At 44.6% G+C, this 11,776-nt stretch overlaps 1 non-coding gene and 1 pseudogene across 1 annotated transcript; one reads left to right on the forward strand and one right to left on the reverse strand.

Moving 5' to 3' along the window:
• Positions 1-6,899: 6,899 nt before the first annotated feature.
• LOC112393052 (60S ribosomal protein L21 pseudogene) lies at positions 6,900-7,316 on the reverse strand (annotated as a pseudogene).
• Positions 7,317-11,028: 3,712 nt separating this feature from the next.
• On the forward strand, positions 11,029-11,101 carry TRNAR-UCU (transfer RNA arginine (anticodon UCU)). The gene has a single exon. It is a non-coding gene; the product is annotated as a tRNA-Arg (tRNA).
• The last annotated feature ends 675 nt before the right edge of the window (positions 11,102-11,776 follow it).

The raw sequence follows: 11,776 nt of genomic DNA on the forward strand, positions 1-11,776 counted from the left end.
CCATGTGGTCAGTGCAGCCCGCTGCCCACCAGCCAGCTGTCACGTTGCTTCTTCTCCTCACCTTCAGCCGGGGTCTACAATCGCTGAAAAACTGATGGAAATTTAAGTCCAACGGGACATAAAAGTACAGTGAGGAAATGTAAGCTATATTTACTCCTGGCAATAAAAGACCAACATCTGGGGCGTGTGGATGGAGGGTAGATGGGGATTATTTGTACTGTTTTTGCAAAATTTGTTTATCTGAAAATATCTCAGAATAAAATGTTAGTTAGATAGGTAAACAAAATGTTTTGCAACCAGGTTAAGTGAGATAGAACATGGAGCCAATAGAGGCAGGGAGTGGAGTAGTTAAGATGAGGGCTTTGGGGTCAGGGAGAGGTGGGTTGGTATCTTGCTTTCCCACTTAAGAACTCTCATTCCTTGAACAGGAATACTTAACAGGTTACTTAACCTCTTCAAGTTCCAGTTCCTTCATCTGGAAAATGGGAATTGTTAATGTCGACCTCCCTGGAGATTAAATGAGGTAACGCATGTACAGCATTTAGGATGATACCTGAGACTTGGTAGGAAGAGGGCAAAAAGAGACAGAAAGGACAAAGTCCTCCCCTTATCCAGCCTCAGAGAGATTTCTCAGTCACTGCCGTTTAAGGTCCTAGATCCCACACCAGAGACCCACTGTGCGGTTGAAACCAGCCCCTGGCTTCAACCCGAAGTTGCCCATGTGCTGAAATAGGCCAGGGCTGCCTCCCATAGAATGTTTCCTGACATTCCCAGCTGGTCACCTTAAAGGGCCAGCAGGAAGGTGCTTATAGATCCTTCTTAGCTTGTGACCTCAGGGCCACAGTCTTTCATTTGTTCATTTAACAAAACTTCATTGGGTAAGGGTGGAGGGAACCATGGACTAGATAGTGTACTTGGTGTAGTGATATAGCATGGAACAAAACTGACCTGGTCCTTGCCTTCTAGCTGCTTACATTCTAGGAACTAGCCTTTCCCTCTGATTTTCTCTGGCTCCCCTCTCTTGGCAACGCCCAGCCTTGGTCATTCGTTTGGAATGCAACCCCTCCTTTACTGCCGCCTGCAGGCAACTCAGGCTTACGGGTCACAGAAGGCAGGGACGTTGACAAAAGCTGGCAGCTACTGGGCCTGACCATTCCTTGACTGCAGTCCTAGAGTATAATTCGGCCTTGGGAGCTTGGGAGGAACCAAGGGTAGCCGGTGGTGTAAAGCTAAAACGGCCTATCTGTGAGTATTTAAACTCCAATTGGCCTCCCCAACCCCATTCCATGTTCACAGTATTTTTTAAACTAGTCTCTGCCCTATACGCTCTCTTCCTTCTCTGTCTGCAGTCCCTATCAGTCTGAAAAACTTTTTCCAAACAGCTTTCCTTCTATGATCAAATATGCCCTCTGACCCCTACCATCCTACCTCACCCTCACCCTGCCTCTTGGCCTGGGGCTGTGATACCTATCCAACTCCATCAAGAGTTCATGCTTCCTAGCATCTTAGATACCGAGCAGTCACAAAATTAGTATTAGCAAACCTGGCCACCCTCCCTATGTGGCAATTTTCCCACTCATTTCTTTTATAGGAAAACTGGAGTGATAATTCAAAACACAATACAAATTGAAGGAGGAAGAATTTTACCTTTCTTACCCTCTTTCACATTCACAACTATCTCAGTAGACCTCTCACTTGTGAAAACTGTTTACCTTGAATGTTCTCAAAAATTAATTTCTATTTTTTCTCTTTAGAACATTATCTCAGTATTATTTATTGAGAACTGTGTATGTTTTACAACCTGTAGAGAAAGTCTTATATATTCTTCACAAATACGACCTACAGTATACAAAAAAATGTAACTAAACATATACTGAAGGAGGGGCTCCAGTCAGTTCTGTATGGTGAGATGCAGCTTCAGAGACTATAAGACTCAATCTCTGAAAGGTGAAGTGTGTGTGTGTGTGTGTGTGTGTGTGTGTGTGTTTCGTCAAGAAAAAAAAGTTTATCAATTATTTTGTGATTTTTATATCATGAAATATGTTTCCACAAAGCCTAAAAACTTTTTTTCAAAAAGAGTCCAGGCTCTGGACTCAGAGACAGTCCAGGTCTTACTCTCCTTTCCATTATGTAATTGCTTATAGAATTGGTATAAAAATTAGAAGAGATAATTGATATAAATTGATTACCACAGTGCCTCAATAGGTGGTAGCACAGGCTGCTAGCTGTGTGCCCCCACATCTGTTCTTCTCTTTGTTTTAATAATATAACCCTGATTTTTATCTGGGCATATAGTCTCCCTTACCTAGGTACAGCCATGTGACTAGGCCAATGGGTTCTGAGCAGAAACATTGCCTGTGATTTCTAGGAACTCTCCCTAAACAGAGACACTCTTTGTCATCCTTATGCCTGTTATTGGTCTGGACTCTAGATGTGATGACTGGTGCCCCAACTGCCGTATTGGAGCATGAGGAGGAGGGCCACGCCCTGGGGATGGCATTGCAGAGAGCCAAAGAGTCCTTGATGAGCAGGGAGCTGCCATTCCAGCACTGGACTTCCTAAGGATTTCTTTTTGTAAAATATAAATTAATTTTTCTCATATTTAAAGCATTATTTTTCAAAGTGAAGCTAAACCTAACTATACTATAATTATTATTGTCATCATTATTTTATTAGTCCTAGCCCGCAATCAGTCTCTCTCACAGATCCTCTCTTTAGGCCATTAAAAACAGCCTAAATGTTATCAATAGTGCAAAGAATTTTGCCTTCGTTCTGATCTCTGTTGCCAACCCAATCACGTCTTTAATGAAGGGGTGCCTGGGTCCTCCCGGCCCCGGATGGCATGCATGGCATCACCACTGTTTTCCCTCCTTTGATTCCCTCTCTTTCTGCATTCCTGATTCTAGGTTTTCCCCACTTTCCATGGCTCTTCTTGCAGAATTCTCAACGGACTCACTGAGACTGAATCACCCTGAAAGAGGAGAAGGATTTGGACTAGGTAGAAAGGACAGGGAAGCATTCCAGGTGGGAGAAAACATAAGCAAAAGGGGAAAGCAGATGGAGCATAATTTAGGGATTAGAAGGGGAGTGGCTGAAGGTTTCTGCTGAGGGTGGTAGGAGATCAGATTGAATCGGGAAGGCCGGTGGGACCTATGGAGGGTCTTCAAGGCCCGGTAGAGGAGTTTGGACTTGATCCTGGAGGAAACAGAGAGTTACTACAAGTTACTGAGCAGGACAGTGACACAAGGCAAGTGATGTTTCCAAAGGAATTAATCTGGCTGCAGTGTGCAAAACAGATTGAAGGCAGGAAGAGCCTGGAGATGGGGGGGCCGGTATAAATCTTCCACCCGTTAATCAGTTGGTCAGACATTGTCAATGGACTTTGAAAGGCCATATGAAACAGCAAAATTAAAGTGTAATGATTTCAGTTAAGAAGAATAAGAAGTCTTAAACAAAGTCTTTCCCCAGAACTTCCCACACAGAGAAAGTAGCCAGCTTCCAAATAGCAAAAACGGGTTCAATCCTTCTGGAAAACAATTAGGCGCTATGGATCAAGAGCCTTAAGAATGTTCACATGCTTTGACCCAGTAATTCTACTTCTGGGAATGCTAGGGAAATAATCCAAACTAGAGAAAGGGGAGAAAAATGCCTGGAGATCTTCAACACAGAACACTTGATAATAGCAAATCATTAGAAACAATCTAAATGTTCAGCAATAGGGGGATGGTTTAGCAAACTATGTATGGCAAACATACATACATAATACAATACAATTGTATGTTTCTAGGAATTTATAATTTCTTCTAGGTTGTCCATTTTATTGGTGTAAAGTTGTAAAATTGTATGTAATACAATTGTATTAGCAAACAATTGTATGGCTCTCAGGCTTCCCTGGTGGCGCAGTGGTTGAGAGTCCGCCTGACGATGCAGGGGATACAGGTTCGTGCCCCGGTCTGGGAAGATCCCACATGCCACGGAGTGGCTGGGCCCGTGAGCCATGGCCGCTGAGCCTGCGCGTCTGGAGCCTGTGCTCTGCAACGGGAGAGGCCACAACAGTGAGAGGCCTGCGTACCGAAAAACAAAACAAAACAAAATAAAACAAACAACGATGGCTCTCAATTAAATGTTACCCAGGCATGAACTCCAAAGGATAAGAGGACCAGGTAGATGACACAGAAAATGCCCATGACATTAATTTGAGGAAAGCAGGATACAAAATATGAGTGTGTATCACACAACAGTTACCCCCAGTATAGAAAAAAATCAGACTGAAAAGTAATATTCTAATCACGCCCATTTGTTTCATTAAAGTGGAGGGACTGTAGATTTTGTTTCTTTTCTCTTCAAAAAAATTTTTCCCCCAGTATGCTTTTGTTATAGCTAGACCTTTAATTATAGGGAATGTCAGGAGAAGTCTTACTTTTCTATTCATTCTGAATTGTTTGGCTTTTATACGACTGTGTTAAATATGTATGACTTGTATTTTTTTAATAAGTGGTTTTTCAAAAAATATATATTAGTAAATGTGGGGAAACCATAAGAAGGGCTCATGTCATCACAGGCAAATACTTATATTCATCTTCTCTATGATGTGGTTTTTAAAAACTTAATAGGCTTTAGAGTGTGTGGGGGGCCTGAGTTTAAATCCTCCTTTAGCTGGATGACCATGGCTAGGTTATGTGTGAAGTAGGGAATAGCGCCTTCCTTGCAAAATTATTGGAGAAATCAGTGAGAAAATGTACAGAAATCTCTGAGCACAGTGCTTTGCATTTAGGAGACACAGAGCAACGGTGGCTGTGAATCTCGGAAGCTGTTATTTTCTCCCTTCTGTGGTCTTCTGCCTCTCGCAGGCAGGCAGCTGAGAGTTTAAGGGGTGACCTCTGAGGAGGGAGACAGGAACCCTGAGCAGTTCCCCCAGCCACCTCCTGCCTTTGTGCTGCAGCCACCCTGGCTCTTCCCCACTCTGAGCCCACTGGGCAATCTCTTCTTTCTCTGCCTTTGCAATGCTTTTCCCTCTGCCGGGACCGCACTTTTATGATGGTGTGTAATGAACCGCTTATAGAAGACAAAGTTTATTTTCAAAAGGAAGTTTTTTTCTCCATATACTCAGCCAGCATGTATTTAAGAATGGTTTTATGTTTTTCAACATTTAGGTTGGAACATAAAGCGGCCTTTGTTTGCTTAAATCATTCTGTTATAGCTCCCTTGACCCCTGGTTTTATGCAAGTCCCAGTTTACAACCCTGTTCAAAGCTGCACAGGTCCCTTTGAACGGTCACTGGGATTAGGAGAGAGACCGAGGGGGAGGAAGAAAAGGATGGCTTGGAGACCACCTAGGGCAAAGCAAATTGATGCCAAAAATGAATTTGGGGGATGCTGAATGACACCACTAATTTTCCCAACATCCTGCTTAATAAAACTTTCACACCGAGCCATATTTTCCAAGTTTCTCAAGGACTACTTAAGTGGGAACCCATTCAAAACCTTATTAAAGTCCAAGGAGATGATGTTTATTGGCTCTGCATGGACTGCTAAGCCTCCTGGTCTGTCAGGGGAGGCCTTGCTATGACTTCGGTGTCCCCAGCACACTGGGCACTGAGGCTGTGGGAGGAGAAAGAGCCTCCTTCCTTCCCCGTCCTGGATTCTGTTCTTGAACCCAGGATGCGGTCAGTCTGGGACTAGAAACACTGGATGTGACTCTTTTTTTTGGGGGGGGGGCAATTAATAACCACCATTTATTGAGTTAGGTTAGGAATCCAAGATTCAAAGCCAGGGTTTGCTGGATTCCAAAGCAGCCCTATTACCATCACACTTCACTAGATGAAACTCAAGGCCACTAACATTGGGTTTTTACCTATTCACAGCATCTACTAAAATTATAAATAGGTTCTTGTCCTCAAGTCTAATAGCAAGGAGAGAATACTAAGTAGGTAGTCAAGGTTTTCATTTTAAATAAGCTTGCTACAGGTATTATCATAGAATACTGAAGGCAGGGCGATGGGATGGGATCAGTTCCCTACTGGATGTTTACCACATCCAATTAAAAATATCCAGGAAGTAACAAAACCTAAAATGTACTCCAGGGCTTCCCTGGTGGCGCAGTGGTTGAGAGTCCGCCTGCCGCTGCAGGGGACACGGGTTCGTGCCCCGGTCCGGGAGGATCCCACATGCTGCGGAGCGGCTAGGCCCGTGAGCCATGGCCGCTGAGCCTGCGCGTCCGGAGCCCGGGCTCCGCAGCGGGAGAGGCCACACCAGTGAGAGGCCCGCGTACCGCAAAAAAAAAAAAAAAAAAAAAATTTTAATTTTTAAAAACCGAACAACAAAAAAAAAAAAAAAAAAGTATTCTAGTTTTTAACACTTTTCTGAGCCCTGCTGCATGAAAGGTCTAAACAACTGAGAACTAGCATGTAACTAGTTTAACAATGTATTTTTAAGTAGTAGGCTTCAAAGTTAAGTTCGTGATCCTCAAACCCAGCTACTTAATTTATGATGCAATTATGAGTAATCAACTTTTCCTGAGTGTAACTATAATGCAACAGATAACCTTTCATTTATTTATTTTAAGTCCTTTTTTCATAGGAGTTTAGAGACTATTTTCAAACTAGTACAAATATTTTATACACACTAGCCGGCAGTTTATTAACCAGTGGAATAATTGCAGAACAAACTGCCTCACATCTTTCAGGAAGAAAACCCACTAAATTTGAAAAGTAAAGACGTCACCCTCTGAATTCGGACACAAAATGTGCTTTAAATATTTGTTTGGGGGAAGGGACACACACTTCTACTCAATTAAGAGAAACATTTATACAGTCTAGTTCTTCTCTTTTCTTTCCACCCATCATGCCACGAATTCATAGGGAATGGGCTCCAACAGTTCAGGCTCCTTTCCATTGGTTCTCACGAAGTGTGCTTCTCTGGGTGGTACCCAGAGAAAGGTACCCAAGTCCCTTTCTCTTTGGCTTCCTTCTTTTTCTGATCATTTTCCTTCACCCGTTTCAGGAAGTTATCTCGGCTCTTAGGGTGCTTAATATGCTCGATACGCACATGAATTCTCTTGGCAAGAATCTTGCCCTTAACTTGTTTGTTTACAATGATGCCAACAGCATGCTGGGTAACATTGTAGACTCTCCCAGTTTTGCCGTGGTAACATTTGTGGGGCATTCCTTTTTGAACAGTGCCCATTCCCTTGATATCTACAATATCACCTTTCTTGTAGATTCGCATGTTTGTGACCAAAGGAACAACTCCATGTTTTCTAAAAGGCCTAGAGAACATGTAGCGGGTGCCCCTCCTCTTTCCTTTTGTGTTGGTCATTTTATGTGTTGGTCATTTTGGCGAATTACTGGAAGATGGTGGTTCCAGCTGAAAGTGTATGTGACTCTTGCGCCACAGATTCTGCCCCTCCAAGAAGAGGGAAGCTAAAGGGGATGGTCACAGGAGAGAACAAAGCTGGGCTGGGACCGTGTTCTTTCTCCTTTGGGGCTACTACTGGCCCCTTTTGCCCCAACGCTTGCTCATAAGTCATCCGGTTTCATTTTCTAGTCTGAGTGACACTGTGATGTGAACTGACTTAGAACAAAGGCAGGGGCCCTGTCTTAGGTGCCGTTGTAGTCCCAGCACCAGTCACCTATTGGATGGTCAGTGACTGTTTGATGAATAAAGGAAGGTATGCATGTGTGAACAAATGGTTAAGACTGCTTTTCATTCACTCCCACTCTAAGTCTTAGCCTCCTTGGCAGATGAAAAATTATGGCTACTCATTGCTATGTGTCAAACCATCTTTCGTTATTACTGACTTTTAAAAGAATTAGGACTTTAAAAGAAAAAAACCCCTAGACATTATTTAAGCACACAAGAACTCTGAATTCTATAGCCCTGTGGAGCAGAGCTGCCCAGTGAACTGGAGCCTCTCTGCTGACCTGTATATGGTGAGAGAGAAAAAGTCTATGTTCTTGAAATAAAGAGAGGAAAGAAGGAATGGAGGGAGTGAGGGAGGGAAAAAAGAAGGAGAGAGAGATTGAGAAATAAATTTGCGTTCTGGTCCTATGGCCCTGACTGAGCCACTCGTGGCTTTGTAACCATAAGCCTCAGTTTTCCCATCTATAAAATGGGATGTTGGACTGGATGAGTTCTCAGACTTTGTGAGGACATCAGAATCACTTGGGGCATGGGGAGAGGGGCAGTGGACACTGTTAAACATGCAGATTCCTGAGCCCCACCCCCAAAGACTCTGACTGGGGCCCTGGGAATGTGCATGGTTAACAAGCGCAGCTGCAGTTGTTTCAAGAGCTCACTTGGAGAAAACAAGACCCAACTGGCCTCAGAGAGGATGTGGCTCTGACCCCTCAAGGTGGACAGTGGAACTGGGAGGTGTACAGTATTCCTCATCCCTTGCAGAAACAGTCAACCACTCTGGGGCATGGTTTAGCTCTGGTTTAGATGGGAATGAATCATGAGGAAGTGGTGGAGGCAAAGGGAATGGTATGTTAGCATCTTAGAAACCAGCAGACTCTCTCAAGGTGGCCTTTGCCTTGGTTGTTAGGACTTGTTAAATGGGACCGGAATTAATGCAGGTGTACTGTCTCCCTGACTTTACCTACCGGGTGGAGATGGATCAGTACCTCCCATCAGCACCTCCCATACACTGCTCTTTATTGGCAGACTCAGGGAAAGAGCTCAGATCTCCTGATTCCCAGTGTAATGGTTCTCCCAATGTACATGTTGTAGGTAACTGCATATTTAGTAAACTAAAGGACTGAGGGATTATTAACAGTAAGTTTCTAAAACTTCTTACTTAGCCAGAGCAATGGTAAAGTTCCGTTATAGACTGAGATTCCTACTCTAACGAAGTTAATGATAAAAGTTCTAAAAGCCCTGGTGGTAAAGTCCATGTAATCCAGTCTTGTGGTGAGTGGGCATATGCATATAAAAAATATATTTGCATATGTGTGCTTTGGATAAAAGACTGAAAGAGATATACAAAATGGTAACAGTGATTGTAAGTAGTAGAATTATAGGTGATTTTTATTTTCTTCTTTATACTTTATGTATATTCATTATATTTTCCATAATGAGTCATTTTCCTTTTTTAATCAGAAAACAATGTATGCAACACATCTCTGTGTTTATGGATACTTTAGAGTTTCTAAGATGCTTTCACATATTTGTTACTGAATTTTATTCTTACTCTGTAGGAAGCACTCTGAGCAGGTATTATTTTATTATCCCTATTTGACAAAGGAGGTAATTTCCCTATGTCACACCACACAGCTTGTAAGAGATGGACTGTGACAAACACCCAGATCTCCCAGCTACTTGTAACATTTCTTTTCACTCTGAGACCCTGTGTGTGTTCTTTTTGTGTGTGAGTGACTTAGCTCTGGGGCATTGCTGGCCCCTCACACACACGCTTGCAGTCCTGCCCTCACATCCCCTCCCTATGGGTTGTCTCTGCCAGGAACCCAAAGATGGGTCTTCACCCAGGTTTCCGCCCTCACAGTGCTGGGAGCAGCCTGCTGCCCACGGCAGGGTAGACGTCCACAGGTTGGTGACGTGGACTCTTTCACTCAACATGGGGCCTGTTGTGAGTGGTGCCTGGCTGCAGGGCTCCCAGTGAAAGGCCAGGAGGGAGAGAGGCAGGTGTTTCTTGCATCACCAGTGAGGTTGAGCGGCTCTTGCTGTCTGGAGGATGATCTGGGTTCGGCCCACTGCACGGCGGCTGGATGCTCGGTGGCAACCGGAAGGGAGATGGTGACACCGATGCTGTGCTGTGCTTCTCGGAGGATGCCACTCTGCCCTGCCCAGGGGCTGTAAATGGCTCTCCCGGGTGTTGCTGGGTTTCTTTCCTTTCCACAATCAGCCAACAGTCCCTGGACTACAGAACTGTGGACTGAGTCAAAGGAGGAGAGGAAGACAATGTTGGGCTAAGAGGGCGGTGTGGGAATGAGAGGGGCCCGGGCACACATCCAGACTGACGGGGTGCCCTGCGTGACCTGACTTGCCGTATGACTTCTCTATGCCTGTTCCCTTATTTTTAAAATGATGATGAGGTTCGTGATGTTAATGATACCTTCCTTGCAGGATTGTTGTAAGGTTTAAATTGATTTACTTGCTCAATAAATTACTTATTATTGATTGTGTTCCAGATCCTGTTCTAGGTACTGGGGGTAGAGCAGCAACTGAGACAGGAAAAGGCCTGTCTTCATTTGGGGGGACGGACAATATGCAGATAAGTGTATAATGAAACTTCAGATGGTGATGAATGCGGTAAGAGAAGTAAAGCAGGTGCAAGGCACAGAGGAGTGGGGTAGGCTATTTAGGTAAGGAATTCGAGGAAGATGTCCCTGGGGAGGTGAGACCAGAGCAGAGACCAGGAAGAAGTGAGAGAGTGAACAAGACAGTGGGTGACAGTCCTGGCTGTCAAATGCGAACAGAAGGACCCTCCAGGGTGGCCATTCCTCATAGGCCTCTGGACCCTCTGACAACTAGCAAAGAAGTGGGCAGCCACAGAAAGACAGTGTTCAACTTGACATTTCCAAAGGTCTGGGTCCCACCCTTGAGCACCACTGCAGGAAGAGGCAGAGAGAAAAAGAGAACACTTTCTTCCTGCTTCTGTCAGAGCCAGGAAAACCTTATTTTCACGATCTGTTTACAAGCCCATCTCTCCCCTGGGTTGTGGCTTTGTAGGTAGGACTGCCTCTCACTTCTCAGGTGCCCCAAGGGGCCGTGGTGAGCCACACAGCCATTGGAATCCTGATTCTGTCATGTACTTGCTGTGTGAATTCAGGCATGCTGCTTACCTTTCTGAGCCTCAGTCTCCTCATCTGTGAAATGGGGCATTTTTATAGCTAACCCACAGGGCTGTGGTGAGAATGAACAGGTCCTACATAATAAGTGCAAAATTATAAATTGCTCATTGTCAATGCCGGCACATAGTAAGTGCTCAATACATCTTGTGGAACGAAAGCTCTAAAGTAAGAAAATGCTGCGTGAAGAATTTCATATTAAGAATTGTGCCTTGGGGACTTCCCTGGTGGTCCAGTGGTTAAGACTCTGCGCTTCTACTGCAGGAGGCACAGGTTCGATCCCTGGTCAGGGAACTAAGATCCCGCATGCCCGTGCAGTGCAGCAAAAAAAGAAAAAAAGAAGAATTGTGCATTGCCCCCAGGAGGGACACAGCCATCATCTTGGAGCACCTGTGAGACAGGCAAGTGAGCTAAACCCTGAATCTGACTCCTTGCTTCCGAGCCTCTTTTAATGTCTTGTTCTCAGATGGCAAACATGTCAAGCCATTAACTTGATAAGAACAGGTATAGCACCTGACCTTGGCCTGAAGCTAAAAAGTGGCCCGTTTGCTTCCCGTCCTAGGCGTTGACTGTCTTCCAGCTCCTGCACATGGGGTCTCCCCCATCCCTCTCTGGAGCCATGTGTGGGCCCTGTGCTCCCCCCACCTCCACTGCTGGTGCTTGGTTGTAGTTGTTGCTGTGATTTATGGAAAGTGGTCTGAGAATCAGGTGAGCCAGGTAGAAGATAAAGCAGAGATCTGAGGATTTAGCCAGATGCAAAATGTACCTTAAGTTCACGTGTTGCAAAGGTGAGACCAGCAAGAACCATCTTGGTTCACAATTACCCATGTAATTGTATAGGTTAGAAACAAGCAGCTCATGGTCCTGGCAGAGAGAGAATTTGAGGGGACAAGGGGAGAACACCTTAAGTGGCAGAACTTGTTGCTTGTGTGGGCTAGGCATGTGGCTGGGGAGTGGGAGTGGATTTTG

The sequence above is a fragment of the Neophocaena asiaeorientalis genome, unplaced genomic scaffold, assembly GCF_003031525.2.
Source record: "Neophocaena asiaeorientalis asiaeorientalis breed wild unplaced genomic scaffold, Neophocaena_asiaeorientalis_V1.1 scaffold240, whole genome shotgun sequence".
In the NCBI taxonomy this organism is placed as follows: domain Eukaryota; kingdom Metazoa; phylum Chordata; class Mammalia; order Artiodactyla; family Phocoenidae; genus Neophocaena; species Neophocaena asiaeorientalis.